Source organism: Asparagus officinalis, chromosome 4 (genome assembly GCF_001876935.1).
Source record: "Asparagus officinalis chromosome 4, Aspof.V1, whole genome shotgun sequence".
Classification (NCBI taxonomy): Eukaryota; Viridiplantae; Streptophyta; class Magnoliopsida; order Asparagales; family Asparagaceae; genus Asparagus; species Asparagus officinalis.
This window is the reverse complement of record NC_033797.1, coordinates 19,017,236-19,023,516: the sequence shown is the minus strand read 5'-3', so window position 1 is coordinate 19,023,516 and position 6,281 is coordinate 19,017,236.

Here is a 6,281-nt window from a genome sequence, read left to right as displayed (position 1 = left end):
AATTAAGTGGTTAGGGCATTGGTTAGTAATTCTTTCTCAAATAACAAAACTACTCTATACATGAAATTTACAAGCAATGACCAATAGAGACTATAGATATATTGCAAGCATATAGTGTTCTCAAATCATCGCAGCACCTACTGGAATACTCATATTGGTTGATTAAAATGTGGTTAACTATATACATAAATACTTAAAGTTCAGGTACAATACATAGAGCTTATAACTAGTTATTTGTCGTTGGATGCTCTGAATTGATAACTGTTAAGTAAAGACAATATCGTGCAGGATGCATATTTATTTTTATGAAAACTTTTATTTCTTTTTATTTACTCATATTCGTTGATTAAAATGTGGTTACCTATATACATAAATACGTAAAGTTCAGGTACAATACATAGAACGTGTAACTAGTTATTTGTCCTTGGATGCTATGAATTGATAATTGTTAAGTAAAGACAATCTCGTGCAGGATGCATATTTATTTTTATGAAAACTTTTATTTCTTTTTATTCCTTTCAAAAAAAATTATTTTCTGTTTATTTCCAAATCATATTTATTTCCTTTTAAATATTTTTTGTCTACTACCATCTTCCTTCATATTCTACATTCGCAAAACAATAGTGGACTCGAAAACCTAAAATGACAGAATATGGCGAGGTGATTGACCTATACTTTAAAAAAACTAACAAACATAAAATATTACAGAGAAACAAAATGTTTTGAAGTATAAAAGGAAAGAAAAATTATTTGGAAATAAATATCATGAATAAAAGGAAGTAGAAACTTTTAAAGATGAACATAGCTTACATGGTATCCCTCAAACAAATTGAGAAATACTCAATATATTTTCTAACAAATTTGAATGAGAAGATATGTTTTTTAGATTAGATTTCATTTTTTTAACAAAAGATTTTTTTTAATTAAATTCTAATTTAAAACTTATAAAGTTTGACATTTTCCCTGAAAGAAATTTTAGCTACTTGCAAATTACATGTTCTAGTGAGAAAAGTAGGGGTGCCAAACCGTATCCGTATCCGAGGAAATATCCGTAACCGTATCCGTTAGGATACGAATATGGTTACTCAAATCTATTACCGATAGGATATAGTTGCGGATATGGTTTTGTAGTGAAATATCCGTATCCGTATCCGAAAAAATCCGAATACATATTGGTAAAACTCTTACGATAGTTTCGATTCTTAGATTATGAATTTGTAGTTAATTTTGATGATCAAGATGTCTAATCTTAGCTTTTCAATCATAATGAACATATTAACGAACTCTTTTTGTATCACATGACTATATTTTTCTGAATACTATCTAGTTTTCTCATATCTTTTTTGTATCCGCATGCATATCCGTTTATATATCCGCATCTATATCCGTAACCGTATCCGATTTTGGCGGATATGGATATGAATTTTTCTTACCGACGTATATCCGTATCCGTATCCGTATCCGTATCCGAGATGGGTAAGCGGATATGGATATGGTAAGTGTCATATCCGAGCCGTATCCGCTCCGTTAACACCCTTAGAGAAAAGTTTAAAAGTTTAGAGAGTTTTGTTAAACACCGCAAAATTCTGGGGGATTATGTGACATAAATAGAGTCTAAGAGAGCTATATAAAAATACACATCAAAGTTTAGAGTGTTATGTGAAATTAACCTTTCTTCATTAATAGGTGTTTGAAGCATTTCTACTTTTGAAAACTATTGAAGAAACTCCAAACGAATCTCTCAGGCCTTGACTTGACTTGACTTGCCAACCGAGCGGGTTTCCCAATTAAAAAAAGACTTGCGATTTTGCATAGTTACACTAAACTTTTTAATATTTGCATCTTTACCCTATTAATCTTGGTTTTCACCAATTACCCACCAATTCATCAACATTGTAAATTAATAATTACGAAAAGGAAACCCAATTTCTTTTCCACGTTTTTTAACCCACCAAAATTTCCTTTCTTCTCTCTCATTCCTATTAATCTTCGACTAAATTGCTTTCACAGCATTTGAATGAGTCATCCACTTAATCTTATTTATATCCAATAAGCAATGACATCTTTATATCTCTCCTCAGTATTTATCCGAGGCTATAGAAACTCCTCAGTGCTGATAGTATTCTTCTATTAGTTTTCACTAACTAATAATAATGAGAACTTTTTACGCCATTATACAAAACTCATTATTGGTTGTTACTTATTTCTAACAAAATAACCTTGATTCCCGTGACTATAGAACCCATTTCAGTCACCAAATAGACAATGATAGTCCCCATCAACATGCTCTGAAAAAGTAAGATGAACTCGTCATTGGTCTCATGAATCTTGAGTAGGGTCGTGCAATCGGTCGGTCGGTTCGGTTTTTGGTCAAATTTGGCCAAACCGAACCGGACTGTCTATCATTCAAAACCAAAGTGAACCGATTCAAGTCAGTTCGGTTCGGTTTGGGTCGGTTTGTTCGGTTTTTACTTATGTACAAATGTTATGTCCAGATTCAATTTCATCTCTAATCTGTTGACGAAGAAAGAAGTCTCTTACACTTCAAGTTATTAAAATTCATAAACTATTAAATGCTACTGAATATTAGATGTAGAAAACAAAATCTTATTCCTACCAAAGATTACATAAGTTTTTATAGAGAAAAATTACATAAAGAATTGTAGTGATCTCAATCTGATAGACAAAGTAAATTAAAAAAATGTAATAACTTGGATGTTAGGTATAGTTTTTATAAAATTATAAGTTTGATTCAAAGAGAAGTTCTGATCCAAAAATGTATCAATCAAGGAAAAAACCAGGAAAAGGTTAGAACCAACATTATGGTTTAAGTTTCTTACCTCTAAAGTGGATTGGTCCAAAGTAGAAGAAGCGAATGTGTAATAGATGGATAGAGAACTAGAGATAATGAAAAAACCTAGAATTGGAGAGAACACTATTATTGGGGTATTTTATCGCTATCAGGTTACACGAGAGAAAAATATATCAAGCTGCATATAAGTAACTCTATATGAACTATAATGGGTCGGGTTTAGACGAATGTAAATAGTAATTAGAATGGGTAATACAATTTGGTCGGTTCGGGTTGAAAAAACTTCAACTCCACCCGAACTGAACTTTAATAAAAACTGAACTGAACTATTAAATTTTGCGCGGTTCGATCGGTTTGAACCGAACTATGCTCACCCCTAGTCTTGAGTAAGCTCTCAATATGAATCTATAAGGAAGGGTACCTAACAAACAAATAAAATACTTGAATGAAGGACAAAAATCTAAATTCAACAGTCAAACATTTGTAAGATTGACATCCTAAAGTGCATGAGTTAGAAATTCAAAATTCTAAGGAAACTGAGGGTGAGTTTATAAATATCAAGACTTGGAAATAATTTTGCAAAGGTTTTTTTTTACATCAGAACCATATTTATTTTTGCCCAAATTAATATTTACTATCTTTAAATTTTTTTCTAACATGTTTGTAATGTCACACCTAAACTAGTTTTCGGCAAAAAAAAAAGCAAAATAACCATTTTACCCTCACCATTTTCTTATTTATTTAATCTCCTTCCTTGCAAACCCTAACTAAAAACCTAACCCTAGCATCCTCATCCTCCTCTTCTCCCCATCTTCCCTCTCCTTACCTCCCCAAATCCCCTCCCCCTCTCTTGTCCTCCCTCTTCCTCCCTGACCTGCCACTCTCTCATTCCTTCCTAATTAGGAACTAGGATTAGAGTCAGGGTTTGGGGGAGCTGGCACCATGTGTTAGGGTTAGAGTTTTGGAAGAGGTAGCGGTCACGAGTTAGAGTCAGAGTTGAGGTTCGTAGAAGAGAAGGATGGAGGAGGTTAGGGCTAAGGTTAGGGGTTGGAAGGAAAAAGATATGGTAAATATGAATATCTAATTTTTCATAGGTGAATAGGAAAAAAGGTGTGACATTACAAACACGTTAGCAAATAAATATAGTTTACATGAAAAAAACTTTGAAGGTAATAAGTATTAATTTGGGCAAAAATAAAGGTGGCTTTAATGTAAAAATCATTTTGCAAATAAGAAATATGCGAGGGTTAAATACGTAAAAAGTACTACATGAAAACCATGGGCCGAAATTAGCAGTTTTAGAATACCGCCTACCTAATTTTGCCTATATAATGCTCCCTCGCCGTACTCTTCTTCTCCTGACTTTTCGTAAAAACTTATTTAGGGTTTTGAGGAGAGGAAAAGATCGTTAGGAGTTATTAGGTTGGGTTTGGATTGGAAAAATCTTGTATAAATCCAAGTGTTTTCCAAAACCTCCCAATCTAGTGATTTCTAACCGTCTAGCCCTCTCCTTTCTCGCCTCTGAAATCTCCGACGGCAAGATGAAATAAGGTTAAAAGTTTATTTATTTTTTTGATTAAAGATTGTTGTGATCTCGCCTCATCCTGTGTATTTATTAGGGTTTTTTATTTGGAGAAACAATTGGGCTCATCCTATGTTTTTTATTAAGGGTTGTTATTATTTGGGAGAAACAATTGGGGACATCGCTGCTCCGCATCTACTTCCATAAATTGCCCTAATGTTTCATGGAAAAAGGGGTAATTGCACTTTAATGCCCTAATGTTTCATCGATTTTTAATTTTGAAATGGTGTAGTTTTTAATTTTCCGGAAAAAGACTGTAAACTTTCACGAATTTTGACTTTAATGTCTGTCATACAAGTTTATCACACGATGAAGTTCGGGCTTAAAAAAATAACTTTTGAATCTCACCGTTTTCTGCTTCAATTAAAAACGCTGAAATCTGACAGTGTATTTGAGTGGTTGTATGTTTGTATGTTTTTACCATGTAAAAAGATGGAAAGTGTAAAAAAGTGGGTCTTAATGTCAGTTTTTATCACTTTCAGTTGTTTGTTTGTAGTTGTGAAAATAGTGTAAAGTGATTTCATATGTTGATATGGCTTGTAAAGTGATTTTATAAAAAAAACATGATTTTAGGAGAAAACTGACATTAAAGTCAGGAAAAAATAATTCTAATTAATATGATTATTTGAGTAGGGATCACTTTTTACACTTTTTAAACAAATAATTAAAGTTAATTTGCAAACTAAACAAGCAATTTATGATTCCAATGGAATAAAAACAAACAAAGAAAATTATAAAAAAGTAAAATTGATGAGATGGACAATAACTTTTTAATTTGTATCATAAATACACACTTTATCAACAACCACCAAACAGCCCCTAAGAATAACCCCGTTTAATAAATATTATCTTAAAAAACAACCTGTTTAATAATATTCAATTTTTTTTGAAAACAAGTCCCTAAAATGGGAATAAAGAGTCACAAACAAAGGATCTTATTGGCATATTTGCCGGTGATGGAAAATTTCAAAGAAAGGGTGAAAATTTGGGGTGCTATATTTGATAAAAAACTTGGGAATAATAATGTTAAAATAATAGGGCTATTTGTAGGGGTGGGCAAAAACCGAAACAAACCGGTTCAACCGAAAAAACCGCCCGAAAAAACGGATCGGTTAACCGAACCGAATTAAATGGATGAGAAGAAGTCTCTAAACCGCCCGAACCGAATTAAACCGGTCTGGATCCGGTTTGAACCCCTGAACCGCCCAAAAAAAACCGAACCGAATTCTTAAACAAAAAGTAGCTGCGAGCCTTGGGTGTGAAGAAAATTTATGGCTGAATGTTTAGCATTTAAGAATTGTGGGGTGGAGTTTATACTAACATATATTTGAGTACGCTGATATAGTTAAGTGAGATTTCCGTAAATCAATACAAGATGTTGAGGTTGAAGGATAAATTTAGTGTTTTGGTCAAATTTCAGTGATAACATGAATACAGCTTGCTGGTGCTGGATATCAAATTAACCTATAGTATAGGCTGTCAAGGATATAAGATAATTCTTGATGAGAAAAAGGCAGCTAAAAATTAACGAAAATCATCAAAAGGTGTGTGTGCCTGCCAAACATTGTTCTTTCTCTAAAAAAGGCTACATAATTACATGGTCCTCCTAGTGTATTAAGCTAGTTATATTCAGATCATACAATTTGATTAAGTGGCTTAGTACAGTTTTGATTGTTTCTTTTCAGTTTTGATTGCTTCTTTTCAGTTTTGGATATAACTAAAACTTACCCAGATTTTTGTGAAATGGAGTTAATTCGGTTCAAAACCGAAACCGAACCGAACCGAACCGAATTTTGGTTAGGCCGAATATTCGGATGAAGGGGAAAAAATCTGGATCTGGATGAGAGTTTTGAGAATCCGAAAAATTCGGATTGGATGCGGATTGGG